General features: G+C 45.4%; 1 protein-coding gene across 10 annotated transcripts in view; it reads left to right on the top strand.

The window, feature by feature from the left end:
• The window catches only part of TRERF1 (transcriptional regulating factor 1), a 325,893-nt gene that overhangs the window by 223,677 nt on the left and 74,303 nt on the right, over window positions 1–27,913 (top strand). The window lies entirely within an intron of this gene.

The raw sequence follows: 27,913 nt of genomic DNA, 5'->3' as shown, positions 1-27,913 counted from the left end.
GACAGTGTTGTTTCAAGGCAGGGCCTTACCTTCCAATGTGCGTTTCTCCCAGTGCTTGCTATATCGATTTGCCTCTTTCCTCCCCACTTATCATAGTGATTTCCCAGAGACCTGGTCAGGGAGGAGGCTGACTGGGGTGGATGCTGGTAAATTTCTCTCAGCTGCTATTGCTGAGCATGAGCTGGGGGTCTTCCAGGATCAGGGTGAATTGGAGCCTCATTTTCCCCAGCCAGTTGCCCATGGCCTAGAAAGTAAACTCAGTTTTAGAAATGTGTGAACAGTGCTGTAGGGATTTTTTTTAACTTTCAGCAGAGCAGATTCTTCAGCCCTATTTAAGATGCTCTGAACAAACCTTCAGAGTGGCCCTTAAGACTCTGCCTAGCATGGCATTGCTGTTCAGACAGACAACTCCACATTTCCTCCCAAAAATTAGGGATAGGAACCAAATACCGCATGTTCTCACATGAAAGTGAGAGCTAAGTGATGAGAACTCATGGACACAAAGAGAGGAACAACAGACACTGGGGCCTGCTTGAGGGTGGAGGCTGGGAGGAGGGAGAGGAGCAGAAAAAATAACTATTGCCTCCTAGGCTTAGTGCCTGGATGATGAAATAATCTGCACAACAAACCTCCCTGACACCAGTTTACCCACATGACAAACCTGCAGAGGTACCCCTGAGCCTAAAATAAAACTTTCTTTTTTTTTTTTTTTTATTAGGGATAGTTGGCTGGGCACAGTGGCTTATACCTGTAATCTTAGCACTCTGTGAGGCAGAGGTGGACAGATCACTTGAGGCCAGGAGTTCGAGACCAGCCTCGCCAACACAGTGAAACCCCATCTTTACCAAAAAATACAAAAATTAGCTGGGCATGGTAGCATGCACCTGTAGTCCCAGCTACTTGGGAGGCTGAGGCACATGAGAATCGCTTGAACCTGGGAGGCAGAGGTTGCAGTCAGCCCTCCAGCCTGAATGACAAAGTGAGACCCTGTCGCCAAAAAAAATAAATAAATAAAAGAAAATTAGGGATAGTAATTGGGGCATGAAAACCATAATAAGGTGGATTGTGGTAATTACAAAACTACCACTTCCTCTGGCCCTCAAACACACCAAGTTCACATCTGTCCATCTCCAAGCCCTCACCCCCACCATGCCTTCTGCCTGCCCTGCCGTTCCCCAGCTCCAGGAGGGCTGACTCTTTTTCTTCACTTAGATCTTACTCCAGTGGTGCATCTTCAGGAGAGTCTTCTAAAACAACCATTCTCTCTCCTCTTATCTTACTTTGTTTTCTTAGCAGTTACAGCCTCAGCAATAACAGTACCAACTATGTTCCAGACAGTGTTGTTAAAGCTTTTCGTGTGTGAATGCATTTGATCCTCACGTTAACCTTATAAAAGAAGAAGACTGTTACTCTGCAGACAAAGAAACCAAGTCCTAAGGGAGGTTAATGGGATAGCTGGGCACTGGGAGTTATCTATTCAGTAAATGTTTATTGGGCCCTCATTATGGACTAGGCTCTGTGCTAGGATCTGGGGATACAGAAGTCATCATCTTTGCATTCCAGTCATCAGCAGACCAACATTCCAAGACCAGATTGGGTCAATGACTCCTTTCTGAGACCCTGGACAAATTGCCTACACAGATATCTGTGCTTTATTTTACACATCTGTAAAAGGGAATTAAAGGGACGACCCCCAGCTCCTCTTCTGGGTTGGTTCTTGTGAGATATATGGGTGAAACCACTTTGGGACATGCACAGTGGGGCACAGATGCAGGATGTCACTGGGTATACTTATTCTGGGACCAGGAAACAACAAGCGCATCCCTTCCTCCTACCTGGATGAAGGAATCGTGGAGAATCAGCCACGATTGATCTCTATCCTGGTGGTACTAAGTTTATCAGATTCCTCCCACCTCTCGCCCTTACTCATGGGCATTGTATAACATCAGAGGATTCTTTAATGTCTCAAGGATTCCGGCTAGAATCTCGAAATCATTTTTTGGCCCGCTGCTGGAAGAGATGCTGTGCTTCTATACCTGGCCAGTAGGATTATGGCATTTGAGGCAGCAGTCCCGTATGATTGGAAGTGGTTGGTTGTATTGTTTGGAAGAGGTGACCACCCAAAAGTCCCTTGCCTGTTGATGGCACCTTTTGAGGAAACTCTTCTGATTCATTATTAGGCTACCAGTCTGGCTGTTTAATTTTCAACAGTTCCAACAGCTGTTGTTATTCTGGAACCTAATACAAGAGCACTGTTTTGCTTTCTATCATTTTTGCCAAGATCATCAGTTGAAAACAAGCTTGTGGTAATAGATGATACATTGGTACATGGTGGAGAAACAGCCCCATGGAAAGGGAGTCTCGCTCCTTGTCACCCTCCTGAGATGGGCTATAAAGAATGGAATGATCAAACCTTAGAGCAAAGCAAGCCAGGTGTCTGGCCCCATCCTCCTGGATTGTATGTGAGGGGAGGCTTTGGTCTCCAGTTCTTGCCCTGGGCCCCACCCACCTTTCTGTCATTCATGTTTTGTTTCCTGTGTCTAATTTGCTGCACGATCTGTTAATAACCAAACATGCCCTCAACAAGTTGGGAAATATTTGCAGAGTGATAAAGCAATTGTGTTATAATCTCCCACTTTCCAAGAGAGACGGGCATCAGACCTGCGCACTCTGAGAAACATCCAGGCCTTGGAACCTACTGATTCTGCGGTTCATTTGATTCATTTGCATTGCTACCACCCTCACACAGGCCCCTGTCACTCCTTCCATCCAGCCAGCCAACTGGCAAGCCAGTCGCCTGGCCAATGTTGCACTGAATTTCTTTTTAGTTTCAATTTTTCCTCTAGATTTGAGAGTACATGTGCAGGTTTGTTACAAGGGTGTATTGTGTGATGCTGAGGTTTGGGTTTCAATTGAACTCATCACCCAGGTAGTGAACATAGTACCCAATAGGAAGTTTTTCAATCCTTGCCACCCTCCCCCATTTTGGAGTCCCCTGTGTCTCTTCTCATCCATGTGTACCCCTGTGTTTAGCTCCCACTTATAAGTGAGAACATGTGGCATTTGGTTTTCTACATCTGTGTTCATTCACTTAAGATAATGGCCTCCAGCTGCATCCATGCTGCTGTGAAGGACATGATTTCATTGCTCTGTGGCCCCAGGCTGGAGTGCAGTGGTGCTATCACAGCTCACAGCAGCTTCGAACTCCTGGATTCAATCCATCCTCACACCACAGCCTCCTGAGTAGCTGGGACTACAGGTGCACACCACCACACCCAGCTAATATTTGTATTTTTTTGTAGAGGCAGGGTTTCACCGTGTTCTCCAGCCTGGTCTCAAGCTCCTGGGTTCAAATGATCCTCCTGCCTCAGCCTCCCAAAGTGCTGGGATTACAGGTGTGAGTCACCACACCCAGCCAATTTCATTCTTTTTTATGGCTGCGTAGCATTCCATGGCATGTATGTGCCACATTTTCTTTATCCAATCCACTGTTGATGGGCATCTAGTTGATTCCATGTCTTTGCTATTGTGAATAGTGCTGCAATGAACATATGAGTGCATATGTCTTTTGGTGGAATGATTTATTTTCTTTTGGGTATATATCCAGTAATAGGATTGCTGAGTTGGATGGTAGTTATATTTTTAGTTCTTTGAGAAGTCTCCAAACTGCTTTCCATGGTGGCTGAACTAATTTACACTCCCATCAACAGTATATAAGCATTCCCTTTTCCCCACAGCCTCGCTAACGTCTGTTATTTTTTGACTTTTTAATAATAGCCATTTGGACTGGTGTCGGATGGTATCTCATTATAGCTTTGATTTGCATTTCTCTGATGATTAGCGATGTTGAGCATTTTTTTCATATGCTTTTTGGCCACTTGTATGTCTTCCTTTGAGAAGTGTCTGTTCATGTCCTTTGCCCACTTTTTAGTGGGGTTGTTTTTTTTCTTGTTGGTTTATTTAAGTTCCTTATAGATTCTGGATATTAGACCTTTGTCAGATGCAGAGTTTGCAAACATTTTCTCCCATTCTGTAGGTTGCCTGTTCACTCTGTTGATAGTTTATTTTGTTGTGCAGAAGCTCCTTAGTTTAATTAGGCCCTACTTGTCAATTTTCATTTTTGTTGCAATTGCTCTTGAGGACTTAGTCATAAATTATTTTCCAAGGCTAATGTCCAGATGACTATTTCCTAGGTTTTCTTCTAGGATTTTTATAGTTTCAGGTCTTACATTTAAGCCTTTAATCCATCTTGATTTAATTTTTGTATATAGTGATAAATAGGGGTCCAGTTTTAATCTTCTGCATATGGTTAGCTAGTTTTCGGAGCACTATTTATTGAATAGGGAGTTCCTTCCCCATTGTTATTTTTGTCGACTTTGTTGAAGATCAGTTGGTTGTAGGTGCGTGGCTTTATTTCTGGATTTTCTCTTCTCTTCCATTGATCTGTGTGTCTGTTTTTGTACCAGTAACACATTGTTTTGGTTACTATAGCCTTGTAGTATAGTTTGAAGTAAGGTAATGTGATACCTTCAGCTTTGTTCTTTTTGCTTAGGATTGCTTTGACTATTTGGGCTTATTTTGGTTCCATACGAATTTTACAATAGTTTTTTCAAATTCTGTGAAAACTGATGTTGGCCATTTGATAAGAATAGCATTGAGTATATAGATTGCTTTAGGCAGTATGGCCATTTTAATGATATTGATTCTTCTGATTCAAGAGCATGGAATGTTTTTTCATTTGTTTGTGTCATCTATAATTTTGTTCAGCAGTGTTTTGTAGTTCTTGTAGAGATATTTCACCTCCTTTGTTAGATGTATTCCTGGGTATTTGGGTGGGTGGACTGTTGTAAATGGGATTGCATTCTTGATTTGGCTCTTTCTGAGCACTAATTATGGACCAGACCCTGTGCTAGGCTGTGGGAATACCAAGATTAGCAAGTCTCCCACTTTATGTCTCCACCTTCTCTTTGATGTTGGTTCAACAAATGCCAAGCACATCCCATCCATGTAATGTCCCTGTTGCCTCAGACATGTCACTTGATCAGAAAACTTTGGCAACAATCTGTTCTGAAATAAAGTTCCAACTCCTAAGCCTGGCATTTAGATTTCCCCCATTGCACTACCCTGGCCTGGCAAACAGCCCATCTCTCACTCCTCCTGTGGCCAGGTAGACCTGCTCACTGTCCCTAAACATGTCTCACTGGCTGCCTTCTCCTGTCTAATTCCACTCAAACTTCGGGGCCGACCAACGCTTACCTGCTTAGGAAAACCTGGCAAGACATGTTGCCTCCTGGTTTTGGGGCTTGGAGGCACCTATGATTGCACTTTTCACTGGGTGCTCATCATACTACCTTGTATCCTGGTCTTTCTCTGTGGTTGTCTCACCTTCCCTATTGTCAAGTTGCTGGGATTCTTGCTTCATAGGTATCTTTCCTCTCTCCCATGATAGAATGCAGGGCTGACCTGTGGAAGTTATCCATCAGTATCCCTAATGAAAACTGGGGGAGGCCAGGCGCAGTGGCTCACACCTGTAATCCCAGCACTTTGGGAGGCCGAGGCAGGTGGATCACGGGGTCAGGAGTTTGAGACCAGCCTGGCCAATATGGTTAAACCCCATCTCTACTAAAAATACAAAAATTAGCTGGGTGTGGTGGTGCATGCCTGTAGTCCCAGCTACTTGGGAGACTGAGGCAGAAGAATCGCTTGAACCCGGGAGGCAGACGTTGCAGTGAGCCGAGATCACACCACTGCACTCCAGTCTGGGCAACAGAGCGAGACTCCATCTCAAAAGAAAAAAAAAAAACTGAGGGAAAGTTGCACCTCCTTTATCATCTCTTCCTGACAGTCCCTTAGTTCTGCTGCTGAACTAGAGGAGGTCAGTATTTACCACTCTTAGACAAATACGTGTTTTGTTGAATCCATTTTTTTTTTCATTCAGATAGGCAATGGAGAGGGCAGGGTAATGGAGAGTGTGAGAATAGGTGCTAGTTATCCTCTGCTTGCCCCCCCTCCCCCTCCCAGTGCCATTCTCTGCCCTGCTGTGGCCTGGGAGACCAACCCCAGTGGATTGTGTCAACTAGGCTCCTTTACTTTACCTTCCAGTTGTGGTTGGGTTTGGCCAGTAGGAGGCACCAGTAGGAGATCCAAGAATAGGCAGAAAGCAGGGAGCATTAATCCCCCTGCTTCCGCTCAGCCTCATCAGTTTTCTGGCAACGGCTATCTTTTACAGCTATAGCCCCCTTCCAGTCCTCCAGACGCATTGGGCTACAGTAACACTGTTCTGCCTTCTTGCCCTTCATACTTAGTCTCATACTTAGTCTCTGCGTACTGCACCATATATTGCTGGTTGCCTTAATCCTCCCCACACCTCTATAACTTGTTCATTTATTAAATTATTTTTATTTAAACTCTTTTGATCATTACCTATAGTATCTATAGTATCTGAGAGTCAAACTTACAGGCTTAGTTATCTGTCCCAATATACAATCCCACGAATTGATCTGTGTTATTTTCTTGAAAAGGGCATTTTGCTTTATTTGGGGCAGGGGGTTTGCATTCAGAAGAATTTACAATAAAAATTAGTCTCCTGGCCCCTTCCCTTCCTAACCCAGACCCATTCCTTGGAGGCACTTTTAACTCAATTTTATTTTATTTTATTTTATTTGGCATTTACTTCCATATTTTCAATAATGTGCTTTAATTTTACTCCTATTTTAGAAATTACCTGTTGACTTTCTGTTATGACAGATAACAGTTTAACTCCCTTATACCATCCCTCTACCTCTCCTCCCCACATCCTCACAACAAAGTTGTATTATTATTTATAGTTCCTCTGCTTAGTTACCTTTATAAGTAAGATTCTTATTATCATATTTCTTGTTTCTTAACAACGGTACTTCCTGAGTCCTGGTGCAGTAAAATGGCAGTATTTGCGTTCTTACCTAATTTGCCTTCTACTTTCCAACTTCTGTCATCTCTGCTTTTACTTTTACATTGTTAAGGTTGATAACATTTACATTTTTATTTTGTAGCTGCCATTCAGTCTTTAATGCTTTATCTACAGGTTGATCTTAAAGGCTGAAAAACTAGCAGATAGGGCTTACGTTATTGTGATTGCATAAATGACAAGTTGCACATTGACAATCCACCATTGGACATACTTGTTTGATTTGCGTAGTGATTTTTTTTTAGGCTTACAGCCAACATTTAAAAATTGGTAGGGTTTTTTATAAAAGATTTAGAGTTTGGGGTTTTGTTTTAAAAATTGGAAGTTCTGGCACATATGGTCTGACTTCCCACATATAGTAACACTCTGCTGGAGTCTGTCCCCTTTAGAATAGGCATTCCTACTGTAGTTTGCCACAGTTCCTACCACTCGCAGTATTTGCAAGTGTTCCAATACCTGACTTGCTCATGTATTTACTTACTTGCCTGACCCTGAAGGCATTTAAGTGTGTGACCCTGATGCTTGATGTGTTATTCTCTTTGGAGCCAAGTAATATACTATGGATACTTTCTTTTACAGCTTTAATTTTTCCAAGAGTTTCTCATTGCCTTTTTTTAAAAACTATTTGCTGTTATTATATCCTCATTTTTTTCTCTCAAACTCTCTAGCCAGTTGGGTATTTTATATATTCCTTTCTCCCAGGGTCCTCTATTCTTCTCAAATTTGATTTCATTCTAGGTCTGCTGCAGAGCTGTCACCTGAGATTTCCTCTACTACTTTACTAGATTGGTTCTACTGCTTCCTGGATCGCAAATGTTTTTTTCAGGGTGGGGTTTGGGGGGATCTCAGGGTTGGGGGTGGTCAGTTCAGTTTCTCCAGAGAATAAAATGCCTTTTTTTTTTTTCTTGGCTTGGAAGAATAGATAACCTGGCTGCTTCGTGAGCCACCTATGAAGGGTGCAAATCTTCTGACTTCAGATTTTATAAAATTCCCCCCTCTTCAGCCTCCTATCTGATTCCTGCCCTCCATTGTGCTGGCATCTCTGAGTCATGAGCCTGTGGCCATTTTGCCAGGCTAATGGAATCTCGTAGTATTTGAGCGCTGGAGCTCAGGCTTCCTGTGCTTGCATCATCAGTTTCTAATCTTCCATATTCTGTCTGTTTTCCACAAAGTTGCCCAATCTGTGTCCTGGGTAGCCCTCACCTGTTCCCTTTATTGTTGAAGTTATGCCTTTTAAAAAAAATTCTTAGGCCGGGTGAGGTGGCTCACGCCTGTAATCCCAGCACTTTGGGAGGCCGAGGCGGGTGGATCACCTGAGGTCAGGAGTTTAAGACAGCCTCGCCAACATGGCGAAATCCCGTCTCTGCTAAAAAATACAAAAATTAGCCGGACGTTGTGGTGGGCGCCTGTAATCCCAGCTACTCAGGAGGCTGAGGCAGGGAGAATTGCTTGAACCTGGGGGGAGGAGGTTGCAGTGAGCCAAGATCACGCCACTGCACTCTAGCCTGGGTGAAAGAGCAAGACTCCGTCTCAAAAAAAAAAAAAAAAAAATTCTTTCACTTTTGTTTTGGTAGTGATGTGTTCAAATGGAGAGGATATAAATGAATGCAGTTAATGTATTTGTCTTTAATAGGTTGTGCTCAGAATTGATCTCAGCCCTTCTTGAATCTGTTTAAATTGTTGGCCTATCTCAGTGTAAGAGCCAATAGGCTGAACACTCCACCACCTAAAGTAGCAACTTTTAATCCTAAATTTACCCCTTTAGGATTTAGGAAACCTGTCCTAAACCCTAAAGGGGTAAATTTAGGATTAAAAGTTGGATTGAATAGACATATAATAATATAATATAATTTAGTTATGGCTGGGCACGGTGGCTCATGCCTGTAACCCCAGTACTTTGGGAGGCCGAGGCAGGTGGATCATTTGAGGTCAGGAGTTCGAGACCAGCCTGGCCAACATGGTGAAACCCCATCTCTACTAAAATACAAAAATTAGCTGGGCATAGTGGTGGGTGTCTGTAATCCCAGCTACTCGGGAGGCTGAAGCAGAAGAATTGCTTGAACCCAGGAGGCAGAGGTTGCAGTGAGCTGAGATCACGCCACTGCACTCTAGCCTGGGAGACAGAGTGAGACTCCATCTCAAAACAAAAACAAACAAAAAATAATAATGATATAATGTATTTAATATAATATATAACATTATATTATTATATGTCTATTGAATACACCTTTTTTTTTTTTTTTTTTTTTTTTTGAGACACGATCTCACTCTGTCACCCAGGCTGGGGTGCAGTGGCACAATCATGGCCTTGACCTCCCAGGCTCAAGCAATCCTTCCACCTCAGCCTCCCAGGTAGCTGGGACCACAGGCACACAGCATCACACCCAGTTAATTTTTACATTTTGTTGTAGACATGGGGTTTCCCTATGTTGTCCAGGCTGGTTTCGAACTCCTGGGCTCAAGTGATCCTCCTGCCTCAGCCTCCCAAAATGCTGGGATCACAGGCATGAGCCAGTGTGCCCAGCTCATACTTTTTTTCACAATCAAATTTAAAGCTTGTATTGGTTAGGGCAACATTAGCTGCTGTAATCATCTCCCACATTGCAGGAGTTTAACATGAAGGAAGTTTATTTCTTGCTCTTGTAACAGTCAATGCAAGTGTTTCTGGTTGTAACTGACTTTCCTCTACAAGGTAATTTAGGGATCTATGTGCCTTGCCTCTGTCACTCTGCTATACTCTGGAGCATGCATCTTTAATGGGGGCAGTATCATGCGCAAGGGGGCAAAGATCTTGGAGGCTGAAAAATCTTACATTTTGATGCATAAATCACAGACATCTACGTGGTACATAAACAGATACAGAGTATATCTGTGGTGTGAAAATGTCATGGAGGAAAGTGATTAGGGAAAAAAAAAGTCTAAAAAGGCCCCTTAGGAGGGCAACAATGAAGAAAAGGTGGAGAAACACTGCCACAGGCCTATGAGGACTCTTCACTCAGGTGGAAGGGAAACAGAAGATGGAGAAGGCTCACCCACTTCTTAACCACCTTGGCCCAAAAGCGACACAGGTTACTTGGCCCACATTTCATTGGAGAACTAGTCAGGGAGTTCCACCTTGCTGCAGGAGGAGATGGGAAATGTAGTCTCTGGCTGGCCACACTTCAGAGTACCTGTAAGTGAGGACTCTTAGCCAAAGAAGGGAGAGCATCAATTTTGGAGGGTGGTTGGCCTCCCAATACAGGAATCAACCAATGTTGTCTTAAAGGACCAGGTACTACATATTTTGGGCTTGCAGCCATGGTCTCTATTGCAGCTACTGAACTCTGCTCCTTGCAGCTGAAAGCAGCCATAGACAATACTGAAATGAATGGGTGTGGCTATGTTCTAATAAAGCTTTATTTACATAAACAGGCAGCTGATTGGCCTGTAGGCTGTAGTTGTCTAGCCCCTGAGTATCCATTCTGGAGCCTTTCAGTTGTCCACATTACCTCTGCTTCTTGGGACCTAAACCCACATTTCCTTTACTTCCAGTGCCTAACTAGAGCCTGGAGCTTCCTCTCAACTGAATGAAGGGTTCGTCTTAGCTGTTTCACTGAAAACAGTGAAATATGACCCTCCACCAAATGAAGTGTAGAGATCCCAAGACTGTAGAAAAGAAAGAAATTTTGTCTATGTCAGTCCAATGTTAGGCGTCCCCACAGCCACCATACATGGTAGGGGTAGAGTGCCTGGCACTCAGTAGTAAGTGCTCAGAAATTTCCTGTATTCAGTGTTGGGGATTGGCTTAAAACTACTTGTATTCAGCGAAATAAGACCTTAGAGAATATGGGGCTCTATTTCTTGTAGCATTAGAGTGGATTATTATTCAATGGTTAAAACTAGTATTTACAAAGAACTTTTTTTTTTTTTTTTTTTTTGGAGACAAGAGTCTCGCCCTGTCACTCAAGCTAGAGTGTAGTGGGGTGATCTCGGCTCACTGCAACCTCCACCTCCCAGGTTCAAGCAATTCTCCTGCCTCAGCCTCCCGCGTAGCTGTGATTACAGGCGCCTGCCACCATGCCCAGCTAATTTTTGTATTTTTAGTAGAGACAGGGTTTCGCCATGTTGGCCAGGCTGGTCTTGAACTCCTAACCTCAGGAGGAGATGGGAAAACCCGCCTGCCTCGGCCTCCTGAAGTGCTGGGATTACAGGCGTGAGCCACCGCGCCTAGCCTAGAACTTTTAACAACATGACAAAATGCTTAAAGGATTCAAAATTATGTATACAATATAATCTCAACTATATCTTAAAAAGTTTAGCAAAAAAAATAATTCTCAACAAGTGATGGAGTTTTTCTTCTTTTTATTTTGTATCTGTTTTCTAAAATTTTTACAGTGAGCATGTTTTATATGTGGAGAAGAATGTTGTTTTAAAAATTATTGAGGTCTGGGAGCTCACGCTTGTAATCCCAGCACTTTAGGAGGCCAAGGCAGGAGGCTTGCTTGAGCCCAGGAGTTCAAGAGCAGCTTGGGCAACAAAATGAGACCCTGTCTCTATAAATTTTTTTTTTTAATTAGCCGGGGATAATAGTGTCCCAGCTTCTTGGGAGGTTGAGGTGGGAGGATTGCTTGAGCCTGGGAGGTTGAGGCTGCAGCAAGCCATGATCATGCCACTGCACTCCAGCCTGGGCAACAGAGCAAGACTCTGTCTCAAAACAAACAAACAAACAAACAAACAAAAACTACTGAGGAGGAAATTAGTGCTGAGTGAGGGTATAATTACCCAACAGGTTCTTCCTTCCTCCTGCACAGACAAAACCAATTCACTGAGACCACAGTATTGTAGTAGACAAAGAGTTTAAGGCAGAGCCAGCCAAGCAGAAAGACTGGAGTTATTACTCAAATTGGTCTCCCAGAGAACTCAGAGGCTAGGGTGTTCTATGGATAATTTTGTGGACAGGGGAATGGGTGCTGCTGATTGGTGAAGGTTGAAATCATAGGGGTGTGGAAAATGGTCCTTGTGTGCTGAGTCAGCCTCTACATTAGGGCGCCACAGGACAGGTGGTCATGAGTCCCAGGTCCAGGTAGAGTCAGTTGGTTGCCAGAATGCAAAAGTCTGAAAAGCATCTCAAAAGACCCATCTTAAGTTCTACAATAGTGATGTTATCTATAGGAGCAATTGGGGAAGTCACAAATCTTGTGACCTCTGGCCGCATGACTCCTGAGTAGCAAGGGATTATAAAAAGGCAAGCTGGGGGCGGCGGGGGGTTGGGGAATGGCTGGTTATCCTTTAGCTACACCTACATGCTAGCAGAATTCAGGCCCCTCCCACAATCCTAATCTTGTGGCCTTTCATTACTATTACAAAGGCGATTTTGGTCCCTGAGCAAGGAGGGGGTTTCAGGGAGGGACTGTTATCATCCTTGCTTCAAAGTTAAAACAATAAACTAAATTCCTCCCATGGTTAGCTTGGTCTACACCCAGGAATGAGGGAGGACAGCCGGCTTGTGAGGCTAGAGGCAAGATGGAGTCAGCCATGCTAGACTCCTGTCACTGTCATAATCTTTGCAAAGGTGGTTTCAAGAGTATTAATGAAGGTGTCTGCCTGCTTGTGCACACATAAGCAGGCACCCGAAAATGCCATCCAAAATTTTAGAACAAAGTCACTATGAGGCAGCCCCCTTCATCTATCCTCCCCAAGTTAGAAAAGCTTCTTTGGATAGTGACCAGGAAGGGTTCTGACTTGCCTCTACACTGAGGCATTTTTCTCATTTCTTAGTAATGAGACCCTCACCTAGATTTTCTTTCCACTGAGGCAGACCAGCCTCTCTGGATGAATCATCAAGATTAGCAATGCAGGGAGGAGGAGGTGCATGCTTGGGGTTAACTGCGTGCCGGAGTCATTGGTCATCACAGCCACTTCCCCAGACCCGTGGACTTTCTTGACTTTGGGGGAGAAATGAAATAGCTTGTGACTTGAAATGTCATTTGTGTAGACCCATTAGCCAGGCAGCCTGACGTCCAGGTGCCCCCGCCCCCAGTGGAGCAAAGAACAACTCATTCTGCAGGAAGAACCAAATCTGAGATCATCCCAAAACAGCCTCTTATTTTTTAGGCCTCCCTTGGGTCCTCAGGTGCATCTTCCAGTTACCGTGAGGGTAGGTGTGGGGGTCCTCTCCCCTGAAAGGAGAGCACCCCCACCCAAGTCCCTCCTCTTCAGCCTCTGCCTGTGTTTCTGCTGGTGATGTCCTTGAGCCTTGAGCTGTCTGCACACTGGTCCCAACCTGTGCCTTCCACACTGCTCAGACCTGCAGCGTTCTCCAGCCCTCAGCCACTTTGCTATGACATTGGGGGGTGGCGGTGAGGGTGGGGGGTGGTGTTCCTCTCCCCAACCCTGACCCAGGGGCCCCACCTGGTCTCTTGAAGGACATCAGCTGCTAGAAAACAGCCTGATGGCCCCCCTTCATTTGACCTCCTTTGTCTCTACTCCAGGAGCTCCCTCTTAGCTCCAAGTTAGGTTAGGGTGACCTCGTCACAGCCTCTTTGCCTCTACCCCTGCTTCTGTGCTCTGAGCGCCGATCCTAGCGCCCTTCTCTTTCATCCCAATGTGCCATACTCTAGACCTGGATGTGCCACGTGTAGGGATCACACTCCAGCAGGCACGAGGCATTAGAAAGTCCTTGGCGTGTGCTTCTGTGAGCACCCAGACTTCTTACTGTGACTTGTGAGGCCCTGCACCAAGGTTTCTCAACCTAGAGAATTCCGTCTTGAAAGGGACCGTCCTGCACATTGTAGGATGTTTAGCAGCGTCCCTGCCCACCAGGTGCCAATAGCACTTCTATAGTCGTGACACAGAAATGTTTCTAGACACTGCCAAATGTCCTCTGGAAGGCAAAATCACTCTAGGTGGAGACCACTACCCTACATAATGGAGACCCCCTCCTACCACGCTGCCTCATCCCACCCACTGCACACCTGCCACATGCACGCTCATCCCTGCCAGAGCCACTGCACTCGCTGTCCCCACTGCTGTGAATGTTCTGTCCTCGCATCTTCATGCTCTGCTCATTTAGGTCTCAGCTCAACTGACATCTCCTTACCTTGGCCTTTCGTAAGCACCCTATGCGACCAACCCATTTGCTCCATCAAGTTTATACTTATGTTTTGTTTTAAAATCACGTTTAGAATCTCTGACCTTGTTCCTACCGCTTTCCTCCTGGTTTTCACTGTCCCAGCCGCACCCTTCTAATTCCACAGTCACATCCAGCATGTACCCACCGCAGGGCTCTTGCTGTTCCTCCTTCTAGAAGGCTCTTTCCCCAGATCTCATTGTTCTTATTCCTTCAGGCCTTCGCTCAGATGTCACCTTCTCAGAGAGGGCTTCCCTATTTCCTACTTCGTTTTTTCCCATAGCATCTTCAGCCATCTGATATACTATACACTTTAATTATTAATAATTTATATTTTCTGTTTCTCCCTATTAAAATGAAACCTCCATGAGGACAGGGAGTTTTGTCTTCTTTGTTCACTGTTGTGTGCCAGTCACGGAGAACAATGCCTAGCACGGAGGCACTCGGCCAGTATTTTTTTAGATGTATGAGCTTAATTTTGCAAGGCTTGCTGGGACCTCTGCCCTAGTTTAACTGTGCACATTTGAAAGCATCGGGTGAGCTTGGCTTCTTGTTGTAAAACCAGGGATTTATGTTGATGAAGAGTTCGATCAGGGTAGACTCATACTCTAAAGCATGTTTTCTTGTGAATAGAGATGTTTACAAAGCACAAAGCAGTGAATTTGCTAATAGTTCTTTTTACTGGCATCGGCCTAGAGTTCTGAATTTAGCTGAAGCTTATACTTACCATGCCATGGTGGAGGTTTTCATTTCCTAATATGTACATGCATTTGTCTAAAAGTAATTAGTTTGTCTTCAATTATGAGCCACAAGAGGTCGGGACCACCACTGTGGCACCTCTCCAGAGAGGGCCGGGCCTGATAAGCGCAAAAAAAACCCTCTAGGGCCGCACCTCCAGCTGTTCCCTGTTTCCCAGGATCTTGTTTATTTCTCATCTCTCCTGGCTCCCAGTCTTATTCCTTTGCTTTTTCTCTTACTAGGCTCTCATCCTTGTCTCAAAATCCCTGTCCTTACCTCCATGATCCATAAAGACCATGGCTCTCAGAAGGCAGCGTAGAAGTGAGTCTGCAGCACCTCCCTCTTGGAGCCCAGGAAGTCCTGAATATGACCAGGAGAGTTCCTGAGGCCCACATACCCTAACATGTTGAAATCCAAGGTCTTTCAAGGAAGCCCCACCACATATGCCTTCAGGGACCTGGCCAACCCTGCCAGCCTCCCCCATAGGTTCTCCCTCATAGGTTCTCCCTCATATGGTGACAGTGCCAGAAATCCCACTCCTGGGGCTCAGCGAAGGCCCTTGGGTCTTCAAGGGAATTCCTTGTTCTGGGGCCCACATCCCAGGAGAGGGCACAACTTGAGCACGTTTGCATCCCGGTAAGAGTTACTGGGAAGGCTCAGATGTACAGGCGACAGATGGAGAGGGACTCTTGGGAGAGTTAGGATGTTGCAGAGAAGACCCCTTTTCCAGCTTATGTAATCGCTCCAAGGAAAGAGAGAGAAACAGAGAGAGAGAGAGATGAGGCTTAGCAAGTCAGTGCCTGGCTGCTTGTCATATGAAGAAAACTGATGTGAACGACACTTTCCTCCTCTGCTTCCTGCCCTGCTTTTTTGTTCTTTGTATCGTGAATAATATGAATACAGGAGCTTCATACTTAGAGTTATTTTTACAAGGTCTCCTCTCTGCTTCAGATGACTCAGAGCCGGAGTCTTCTCTTGAAGACGTTCCTTGGGAAGCTCCAGAGAGATGCTGAACCGCAGGCGATCTCAGGGTCACAAGTGGTTGTCCTGGAAGTGTGGGCTGGAAGGAAAGCCTTATTGAAAGCAAACCTTCTGCTGGTTCCCCTCTCTGCCCAGCCGGCCCTGCCTTTCTCTCACCAGCTTTTCCTGCTTCAGCAGAAACAATCAGGCCTGCTCGCCAGTCTGGAAATGAGCAGAGGGCACTGTCCCAGGGTCGAGGCTGCAAGCTATGGGTATAGATGAGGGGAATCTGTAGGCCCCAAAAGGCTGGTGGCTCTAGTCTGAAGGCAAGAAAACTATCTGGGCAACCAGGCACTGAAGGAGAAGGAAGATTGGTAGAACCTATTTCGTGTCTGTCTCCCACACTGCCCTTGTGTTCCTGGAGAGTGGGGGCTGCCTCTGACTGTTCTTCCAAACACCACACCTAGCACTAGGACCCAGTGCATGTGTGTAGAGTCGATGAATTAATGAAAGGGAAGCCCCTTTCCATGGGTAAAGCCAAATTACCTGGATGTGAGTACAGCACAAATCCATATGCCCGTGGAGGATGGAGCGTCTGTATCTGCTCCCAAAGGTGCAGATGCCCAGACCTCGGCACACCCAGCGCCAGCATTGTCTGCTTTGACCCATCATAACCACTCTGAGAGGCCAGGGAGGTTGTTTCCATTTTGCAGAGGGGAATTGCCGAGGATCAGAGAGATTGGCTGACATGCCTGTTGTCATGCGTCTTGTAAGCGGTACAGGGGGATTCTTCTGCCCCACTTCTACTGACTCTGTGATCCAGTGCTGCCTTGAATCCTCGGAAACTCTAAAGTAGGGGCTCCCCGCTTCTGAGAAAGACTCCATAGCTCTCTTTTGGACACAGCTGCAGTGCCATCCTTCTGGGAGAGCCAGCCTGGAGCAGAACAGCTGGGGCTCATCTATCTGCTGCCCAACAAACCTTGGAAGGAGCATGATAGGAAGGTTCCGTTCAGACCGCTCTTCTCTGGTGGCTCTGGGGAAAAGGGCATGATGAGGGGAGATGCCCTTTTTTCCTCCTGTTAATCTGCCCTCATCCTGACTCCCTTTCCTGCTGTCTTCTATCTGACCACACAGTCCCCAGCTTAAAACCAAGGTGGATGGAAAAGGTTTCAAGTTGATCATGGAACTCAGAATGCATTTTCCTGTAGAAGTAGCTGGAATGCGATGCTTGGTCTCCCCATGATATATCTGAAATAAAACAGTAATAGCATTGGCCCAATAGATAATTTGTATTAATGTTGATGATTTAATTAATGAATTAATAATAAACCAGCACCCTCTCTTACTTGGAAGACGACAACAGCTCTCTCCACTCTTGTCCTCTTGTAGTTTGTTCACGTGAAAAGTGAATCAGACCCCATCTCTCCTCTGCTCATAACCCTCCATGATCTCTTATGCCTACAGCCTGGCCTCCTGCCTTGCTGACCGCACCTGCCGGCTCCCTCCACCAAGCTCATTCCACCAAAGAGTGGAAGGACACAGCTGCTGTGTCCTCTGCCTGGGACTCTCTTCCGTCCCTGAGTCACCTAGTTCAGCCAGTTCATTCAGGCCTATGCCCAGATGTCACCTTTTCAGGTGACCATGGATAGGCCCCACCCATGTTCATCACTCCTCTGACCCTTACCCTGCTTTATTTCCCTTCGTAACATTCATCATACCTGCCATGACATTGCACACGTGCCTGCTTACTTGTATATTGTTATTCTCCTCCACTAGAATATCAGCTCCACAAGAGCAGGGACCTTTTATTTGTTTCCTGCTGTGTTTCCAACACTAGAAGAGTACCCAACATATAGTAGGTGCTCAATAAATATCTATAAATAAATAGATGAATGCACAACTGAATGAGTGATATATCTCTACACCTAACCAACAGCAGATTGTGGTTTCCATGCAGAATTTATCACACATACCAAACATCAACGCCAAAAAGGAATTTCTTCCTTTCCTTGCCCTTGGGATTGGAAATGCGGGGACTTCATTTTAGTAATGAGTTTATAGATTATTCTGGAAACCAGAACTTCTTGTTCTACATTTTTGGCAAAAATGAGACACCTGCTTTCTTGGAGAGTAGCTTCTCAGAGTTCTGAAGGCTTCTTGGGGCTTGACAAATGGTTGGGGGTGGGTACTCTTTGGTCTCCTTAGCCTCCTGCTACCAGTTCTGCTGAGAGTGGCAGTTTTCTCTTGATTACACTAGAGCAGGGTTTCTCCTACTAACATTTTAGACCAGATCGTTCTTTGATGGGGGCTGTCCCACGCCTTCCAGGATGTTTAGCAGCATCCTTGGCCTCTACCCATTAGATATGAGAAGAACTCCCCCAACTGTGACAACCAACAATGTCTCTGGACATTGCCAAGTATCCCTTGAGGAGTAAAATCACTCCCTGTTGAGAACTGCTGCTCTACCGTGTACAGAAAGCCCCACCCACAACAAAGAATTATCCAATCCACAGTGTCGCAAATGCCAAGGTTGAGCTACGCTGCTCTGAGAGCTCTGTCCAATAGGACTCTCGGCATTGAGGGAAATGTTGTATTTGGTGCTGTCTAATGTGGTAGCCACTAGCCACATGTGGCTATTGAGCATCTTAAAATGTGTAGGCCGGGGCGTGGTGGCTCATGCCTGTACTCCTAGCACTTTGGGAGGCCAAGGCAGGAGGATTGCCTGAGCCCAGAGGTTAAAGGCTGCAGTGAGCTGTGAGCAAGGCACTGCACTCCAGCCTGCATGACAGAGTGAGGCCCTGTTCCTTAAAAAAGAATTTAAAAAGTAGTTAGTGCAACTGAAAAGCTGAGTTAAGTTTAATTTTAGGCTGGGTACGGTGGCTTATGCTTGTAATCCCAGCACTTTGGGAGGCAAGACAGGCAGATTGCTTGAGCCTAGGAGTTGGAGACTAGCCTGGGCAACATGGCAAAAACCTGTCTCTGCTAAAGGAGACCCCTGGTGGCTCATGCTTGTAGTCCCAGGTACTCGGAAGGTTGAGGCAGGAGGATCACTTGAGCCCGGGAGGTTGAGGCTGCAGTGAGCCCTGATCATGCCACTGCACTCCAGCCTGGGTGACAGAATGAGACCCTGTCTCAATAAATGAAACAAAATAATAAAATAAAGTAAATTTTTAAGTTTATTTTATTTTAATTCATATTCATTTAAATATCCACTTACGGCTATTAGCTGCCATATTGGACAGCACTGCTCTAGAAAGGCCGGTGCTGCTCACACTTCAATGTGCATATGAATTATCTGGGGATAGCAAAGTCCAATTCAGCGAACTTGAGGTGAGGACTGAGAGTCTAAATTCCCAGGGATGCTAAGGCTTCAGGTCTAAAGACCACACCTTGGAGTAAGATGATCTAAGCCTGGGACATAAAGAGCATTTTGCACATATAACACAGAGATGAGATTCCTGCTGCCTAAAAGAGCTTGTTGAAGAACACAGTGGCATAGAGTAGGGAGAGAGAAAAAATACAGTCTGTGGAGTCAGACAGATACTGATTTGAATCCATTGTTAGCTCTGTGCCCTTTGCTTAGCCTCTCTGAGCCTCCATCTCCTTAGCTATAAAATAAAAGAGATCATTTCTACCTTGCAGTGTGATTCGGAGATAGTGCATTTAAAAACACCAAACCCAGTGCCTGGCAGATACTTGGCAGTCAGTAGGTAAATAGTATCAGTCATTATGGATTCATCCAAAGTAAAGGCATTGTTTACACAAATCCACCCTGCCTTTTAGGCTGTGTTTGGGGACCACCCCTCTCAGAGTCACCCAGGATGTTCTTTTAAAAAATAGATCCCTGGGCCCAGCCCAGACATAATGAGTTAAAGTCTCTAATGGTAGAGCCCAGGAAGCTTCTTTTTAAAAAAAGAAAAAATATATATGAGGTAAAATTCACCAATATGAAATTAACCATCGGTCATTTTTTATTTTTCATGTAAAAAATTTTTAACTTTTATTTTATATTCGGGGATACATGTGAAGGTTTGTTACAGAGGTAAACTTGTGTCACGGGAGTTTGTGATACAGATTATTTCATCACCCAGGAATTAAGTCCAGTACCCAATTGTAATTTTTTCTGCTCCTGTCCCTCCTCCCGCCCTCCCACCTCAAGTAGACCTCAGTCTGTTGTTTCCTTCTTTGTGTTCATAAGTGCTCATCATTTAGCTCCCACTTATAAGTAAGAACATGGGATATTTGGTTTTCTGTTCCTGTGTTAGCTTGCTGGGGACAATGGCCTCCAGCTCCACCCATGTTCCTGCAAAAGACATGATCTCGTTCTTCTTTATGGCTGCACAGCCTTTTTTTTTTTTTTTTTTTTGAGAGGGAGTCTCGCTCTGTCGCCCAGGCTGGAGTGCAGTGGCGCAATCTCGGCTCACTGCAAGCTCCGCCTCCTGGGTTCATGCCATTCTCCTGCCTCAGCCTCTCCAAGTAGCTGGGACTACAGGCGCCCGCCACCATGCCTGGCTAATTTTTTTAGTAGAGACGGGGTTTCACCGTGGTCTCGATCTCCTGACCTCGTGATCCGCCCGCCTCGGCCTCCCAAAGTGCTGGGATTACAAGCGTGAGCCACCGTGCCCGGCCTGCACGGCCATTTTAAAGTATACAGGTCATTGGCGTTTCCTGCATTTACAATGTTGTGCAACCTCACCTCGGTCTAGTTCCAAGGCATTTTTGTCATCCCAGAAGGAAACCCTGTACCCACTCACCATTCTCCCCTCCCCAGCCCCTTGCAATGACTAACCTGATTTCTGCTTCCATGCATTGGCCTATTCTGGATGTTCCAGATAAAAGGAACCATACACTATGTGACCTTTTGTGTTTGACGTCTTTCACTTAACACCCTGTTTTCGAGGTTCATCCATGTTGTTGCATGTATTAGTGTTTAATTCCTTTTTATTGGTGAATAATATTCCATTGTATGAATATAACACATTTTGTTATCCACTCATCAGTTGATGGACATTTGGGTTCTTTCCACCTTTTTGGTTCCGTGAATAATGTTTCTGGGAACATCTGTGTGCAAGTTTCTGTTGGAGTACCCGTTTCCAGTGATGTGGGGTATATACCTAGAAGCAGAATTCCTGGGTCACGTGGTAATTCAATGTTTAAATGTGTTGAGAAACCGCCTGAACTGCCCTCCACAGTGGCTACACCATTTTCCATCCCTACTGGCAATGCATAGGGTGCCAGTGTCTCCACTTCCAGGTCAACACTTGTGATTTTGTGTTTTTGGTTATGGCCAACCTGGTGGGTGTGAAGGGAAGCTTCATTCTTCACAGGTTCCCAGGATGGTTCGTGTAGACCTGAAAGTTGGAGAACCACCGCTTTGATGAGAGCTCCTCTTTCAGTGAGTTCAGTCAGAGTCTACTGCTCCCAGGTTCTGGGACTCTGCAGCAGTGCCTTTGTTGGACTGGGGAAGCCCATCAGGGAATTGGAATTGTTACTTCGTATGCTGTTGTAATAGCGATTGGATCTTTTTTTTTTTTTTTTTCATACATCTTACCCTCTCCCCTTTAGTAAGCACAACTGAGTAGAAAGGAACAGTTTGCCATTGACTTGTCCTGGGAAAGCCAGATCAGCACAGATGACCCACCCCCTGGTGTCCCCTGGGTGAGTTTCTGCAAAACACCTCTGCTTGTCCATCTGAGGCTGGCCTGGAGGGCCTGTTCCAACATGAAATGGCCTTGAACTCTCCTGTTTTAATAAAATTTAATGTGGAATTTTGTATTCTACTGTGTAATATAGAGCTGGGCCTGTTTTAATTAAAAATTAAAGGATTTTACTCTAAATATTTAAGTGTATTTCAGTAACACATCAAGTTAATCCTGTGGCCCTTAGGATGAAGGTGATAAACCTGAGTAAAGGGACAGAGGAGTATCAGGGGAGGAGGCCGTGTGGGGAGCACTTAATGAAAGGAATAGTATTCCTCTTTAACAATGAGGGTTTTGTTTTCTTCTTCTGGAATTTCCTCAAAATTAATCTCTAGGGTGGAACACAACATTTAAGTGATACATTGTATATGCAAGCAAAGGGAGCAAGGTCCTACTATTAATGTAACTGCCTGCACCGCTTCAAAATTGTTCTAGGACATAAGCCAAGGTCCTCTTCTTCAAGTCGGCGGTCTCAGCCTTGGCCACATATCACAACCACCTGGCGAGCTTTACACGCTCTTGTTTAACAGGGTATTCAACAAGAGCCCAGGTGAAACCCAGGCATCCCTGGTTTCTAAAGCTCCAGGTGATTCTAATGTGCAATCAGGATTGACTGCTGTGCCAGGCCATTAGACACAGCGGTGAAAAAAACGGACATAGCCCATGCCCTGATAGAGCTTACAGTCTGACTGGGGAGACCAACTCGTTAATCACATAATTGATGAATTACAGCTGTGATAAATGCTGTTGCCCAGTTAAATTTCAGAGGGATGGAGACATCTTCCCAAAGCTATAGCCTGACAGATGAGTAGATGCTAATGAGAGGAGAGCTGGGAAAAGGGCATCCCAGGCAGAGGGACTGGCATGTGCAAAGGCCCTGGGGTAGAAAAGAGCTTGGTGTGTCTGAGGACTTGAAAGGCAAGCTGGTTGGAGCTGTGAGCAAGGGGGGTGAGCAGCCTGAGGTTGGGGAGCAGATGGTAGCCTGGCACCCATGTTGGCCTGTGGTGAGTCCACCTGACATGCTGTCAGTGTTTGAGCTGCTCTGATATTGGTGTGAAAGGCCCAAGCTTCTGTGCCCTGGAATGAGCAGATACACAAGGGCCTGATTAAATGATCTGCGTATAACCCATGGTCTGGGCAGGATCCCCGTCCTCCAGTGTATGAAAATTATTCTTTACTCAGCCTCCATGGAGAGAAAGGAAGGGCATCAAAAGAAGGGAGAGATTGGCCGGGCGTGGTGGCTCACACCTGTAATCCCAGCACTTTGGGAGGCTGAGGCAAGTGGATCATTTGAGGCCAGGAGTTCGAGACCAGACTAGCCAATATGGCAAAACCTCCTCTCTATTAAAAATACAAAAATTAGCTGGGCATGGTGGCACATGCCTATAATCCCAGCTACTTGAGAGGCTAGGGCAGGAGAATTGCTTGAACCTGGGAGACAGAGGTTGCAGTGAGCCGAGATCACGCCACTGCACTCCAGCCTGGGAGACAGAGTGAGACTCTGTCTCAAAAAAAAAAAAAAAAAAAAAGGAGAGATGTTTGGAGAGAGAATGGGAGTTTTCCTCATGTCTGAAAAGTTTCTGGGCCTCACTTGAAAATTACATCTCCTTCTGGCATCTCCACATAGAACTCATCTGACAGAACGGTGGGTCCCTAGGTGACTGGAGCCTGGGATCTCATTGCAGTGATTCCTCTCTGCACTGTTTCTCAGATGCTCTGTAGAGCTTGTCTCACACTTAATTCCTCCTCCTCTCCGTTTTCCTCCATCCCCCTCCCCCTGTTCCTTTTTCTTCTTTTTAAAATCTGTGCCAATTTCTAATGAATTGTGGGTGGCATGGAGGGAATTCTTCACACTTCATTTGGTCCTGCTTCATAGTTTATATCCTGTGTCCCTCCCTTCCCCTGGCTGAACCCCCCGTCCCCAGTCTGGTAGACGTGAGCTGTTCTTTTCCTTTCAACAGCCTTGTGGCTGCAGAGAACCCCTCCTTGATTTGGGCTTTTAGATACTCATTTAAAATGCTTGTTTCTGTGTATTAATTTCTTCCTTCCCTAAGACTCCTAATCTTCACTCTCCCTTAACTCCGACAGCAGTGTGGTATGTGAGGCAGCATTTGTCACCCCTATTGTACAGAAGGGAAACTGAGGTTCTGATAGCAGTGTGGGGCTGTGGGAAGATTCTGGCCTTGCTTGGTGGCATGATGGATGTGACAGGTCCTTGGAAAGTCACACAACCCTCCAGGGTTGCCTCTTTACTGGTCATATGGGAAGGAGATAAGATTTCTACCCCTGTAAGAAGGTAGGGTGATGGGGTAAAGAGGATGGGATTTGGCCCTTAAAGCTCTGGCTCCACCACTGAGTTCTGTGGCTTGGGCAAGGCATCAGACCTCGGCTTCCTCACTTGTAGAATGGTGATCCCTACAGCACCTCAGCAGGATGGTTGTAAATACTAGAGGCATTGTCTGGGAAGTCCTAGCAACGTGGCCGGTCTGAATGGGATATAGTAGCTGTTCTTTGGCCTTTGGGATATAGTAGCTGTTCACCTCCCCTGCCATCTGGGATTTGGCTGTTTGTCCAAGAGGACCCCAATCATTATGGTGGAGCTAGAATTAGAACTAGAACCCAGGTCTGCTGGCTTCAGGCCCTCAGCTCCTGGGAGGAGCTCTCTGTAAGCACCCTGGTGCTGTGAGCTGGATAATTCTTGCTGTGGGTAGGCCTTTCTGTACCCAGTAGAGTGATAGTTCTCAACTGGGAGTGATTTTGCAAGAGACACTTGGCAATGTTTGGAGAGTTTTTTCATTGTCTCGGCTTGGGAGGTTCTACTGACTTCCAAGGGGTAGGGGCCAGGTATCTGGATTGTTCTGGGATCTCTCAGCACAGTGGTTGGGGACCTTTGAAGGCACAGACCAAGAAACAGCAAGTCATCAGGACCCCCGGTCAGCAATAGCTGACTCTGAGCCCTTGCAAAGCTGCCCTGCAGCGTCAGCACCGGCTGGGAAATCCTTGTGGATTCTTGTGGATATTCACATAGAGGAAGGGGCATGATTATCCCCACTCACTGGGTATAGTGCTAGCAACAGCTGCCACTTATCCAGGGCCTATTAGGAGCAGGGGCAGCATGCTCAGTGAGGGACCTACGCTCTCTCTGATCTCCCTGTTCAGCAAGGAAGACACTGCTAACCTCATTTCACAGAAGTGGGACAAGGCCATATGGCTAGTGAGGGGCAGGGCAAGACCTAGGGCAGAGCCTAGGTCTCCTTAGCTCCGAAGCTCACATGCTATGCATGAAATTGCATGACCTTTCTTAGAAAGTAACACCCCCGTGAGGCTTCTCCAGCAATCATTTTAATAGAATGCTTATCCACATCCCTATGTCAGCATTGGCCACCTAATTTTGCCACCGGCCAAACTGAATTTACCACTGTTGCAGAAAACAAGTAGATAAGAATCTTAAAACATACATTGGGAGGGAAGGCAAGGGTGCCCCTGTTTTGGATGTCTCATGCCAGTTTGGGAAGAGGGAGAAGTTAGCAGTTAGGCAAAATATGTTCCTGATTTGCCCTAGAAAACTTCTTGGGTGCTTTTGGAAAAACCTGTACATCTTCTTTTTTTTTTTTTTTTTTTTTTGAATCAGACAGTGTCTCCCTCTGTCACCCAGGCTGGAGTGCAGTGGTGCGATCTCTGCTCACTGCAGCCTCCACCTCCCAGATTCAAGTGATCCTCCCAAGTAGCCGGGACTACAAACACAAGCCACCACACCTGGCTAATTTTTGTGTTTGTTTGTAGAGACGGGGTTTCACCATGTTGCCCAGGTTTTGTCTCAAACTCCTGGGCTCAAGCGATCCACCCGCCTCGGCCTCCCAAAATGCTGGGATTACAGGTGTGACCCACTGTGCGCAGATTAAGAGCCTTATCTCCTAGTTAGAGTACGCCATGCTCCGTCCTGTCACAGGACCTTTGCACAGGCTACTCGGTGTACCAGCAGCACCCTTGCTCTCTATCTTTCCCCTGCTGCCCTCCCTACTTTGCTTCAGTAATTTATTCTTAGGGCTCATATTAAAGACTAATTCCTTAGGAAAGCACTTCTGCCCCATGTCCATGCTAGTCCATCTTCTGGCATATGCTATTATGCCTTAGCTATGCTTCTTTAGGGGACCACTATTATAGTTATCTCTAATTTGTTAATGTTGGTTTCCTGCTTGCACTTGATTGTAAGCTCCGTGAAGGTAGGGAACACATTGGTCTCACTCAACTGTTGTATGCCAAGTGCCTTGCATTTGCCTAGTACATACTAGGCACCAGCCAACGTTGGATGGGTGAATGGATGGTTGGATGAATGGATTGAGCTAGTTAATTTCATTTCCTTTCCCTTAACTCCAGCCAATAATCTCTTCTTAGGGAATTGTAATTATCTGTTTATATGTCTCTCTTGAGCCTCTTTGAAGAAGAACCTATCTTTAGAAGCCTTGAGTCTAGCTCCATGCCTGACATATAGTAGATGGCTAATAAAAGTTGACCATATGGTTGTCTAAGACAAACTCTTGCCCATAAGACAAGCAGTTCCAAGAACTCATGCTCCTGCAGAGAGGACCCTAGAGAGTTGTTTTCATACATAGAGGGTAAGGATGGTGAATTTATTCACAGAAACTGAATGAAGTGCATTCCTGCTTCCCACCCGTGCCATGCTTAGCTGCTTGGTAAGGTCTGCTATTCAGGTTGCCAGTTACTGTATTGACTTATTTGTACATAAACAGTTATTCCCCATAACCTTCCCTTCGCCAACATTCAGAGATAATGATATACAATCTTTGTAACATTACAGATGTTGCTTCAAAAACACTCTGTTGCTATAGGAATGTTTGTGATGTGCTTATCGCTAGAATTTCATGAGCAACAAACTCCAAAATTGCAGATGATTTAACATTTGAAGCAGGGAGTGAGAGTGTATGTGTGTTTGCATTTAAAAAAACAAAACAAACAAGGCTTTGAAAAAGGAAGTTTTCTTCTGCAGAGTTATCTTCTTCTAAAGCTTAAAATAAGAACTACTTAAAAGCAGCGAATTTAGAAGAATGAGCACTTTCTCTTAAACATTCAAATGGGTGAAAATGACTTGTAATGCCTCCCTCAAGTATTAAGGAAATAGGCAGTTAAAGGGTTTTTTTTGGAGCTAGCTGTCACAGACAAAGGATTTCTCATTTAAAAAAAAAATCATTTTATAGCATTAAATAGTAGGAATGCATACCAGCAGCCCTTTTGACATTTTGAAAATGATTTATTTTCTGAAATGTCCCAGTCCATTTTAATAGATGACTCTTTGTTCTTCTCATTCAGGGAGGGAGCTTCAGGCGGGGTTGCCATAGTTAGGGTTGGGAAGTTCAGGGTGGAGGCAGACAGGGCTCCAGGAACAGCTTTCCATGAGCCTCACACTTTGTTACCTGAACACAGCAGGTGGGTGCCACCACTTATCTCCAGACAGCATGGAGCCACACTTTCCCAAAGCTCCTGCTGTGGTTCTCCTTCCCAAAGAGAGACTCTCTGAACCAACTTTTTATAGTCCGGAAAGTGAATTTGAAATCATTTTTCTTTCTAGCCTCCCTCTCTGAACATATCAGCTAGACATCTTAGGAAAGGTGTGCAGTGTGGAAGTGTCTACTATAGCAATGCTGCTACTCAGCTGTGGCTCAGGAGTGGTGCTCTCTGCAAACTCTTTAGCGGTCCATGAGATAAGTTCAGAAATTGAGTCGGTGCTTAGTAACTTTCATGCCGATTTGACAGAATAATCTGTTGAATCAAAGAACTTAAAAGTGAGCTTGCACTTTGTATCAGTATCTTTTCATTTCCTTTTTCTAGCAGTTCATTTTTACTATATTTTATTAAAGTAGTCATCTCTAATGGTGTGGAAATTTTTTAAAAAACTGGTCCTTCGGCTGGGCATGGTGGCTCATGCATGTGGTCCCAGCACTTTGGGAGGCCGAGGCGGGCAGATCATGAGGTCAGGAGTGCAAGACCAGCCTGGCCAACATGGTGAAACCCCGTCTCTACTAAAAATACAAACATTAGCCACGTGTGGTGGTGGGCACCTATAATCCCAGCTACTTGGGAGGCTGAGGCAGGAGAATTGCTTGAACCTGGGAGGCGGAAGTTGCAGTGAGCCAAGATCACATCATTACACTCCAGCCTGGGCAACAGAGTGAGACTCTGTCTTAGAAAAAAAACAAAACAAAACAAAACAAAAAAACTGGTTCTTCATGACAAATAACTTGAGAAGCTGTATGCCAAGGCACCTGTAAGCTGCTGTAGCTCCCCCATGAGGAAAGTCAGCTGTTGAATGGATTTGGGGAATCACAGCACTTAGCAAATGATATTATAATGAAACTCAGATCTCTCTGTCTCTCTCTCTCTGTCTCTCTCTCTCTCCTAAGTGCAGAGACTGCATCCAGTTCATCTCCATGGCCTCATTCCTCA

This window comes from Hylobates moloch, unplaced genomic scaffold (genome assembly GCF_009828535.3).
Source record: "Hylobates moloch isolate HMO894 unplaced genomic scaffold, HMol_V3 SCAFFOLD_20, whole genome shotgun sequence".
Classification (NCBI taxonomy): Eukaryota; Metazoa; Chordata; class Mammalia; order Primates; family Hylobatidae; genus Hylobates; species Hylobates moloch.
Note: the sequence above shows the minus strand (reverse complement) of the source record. Positions and strands in the feature narration are given on the sequence as shown.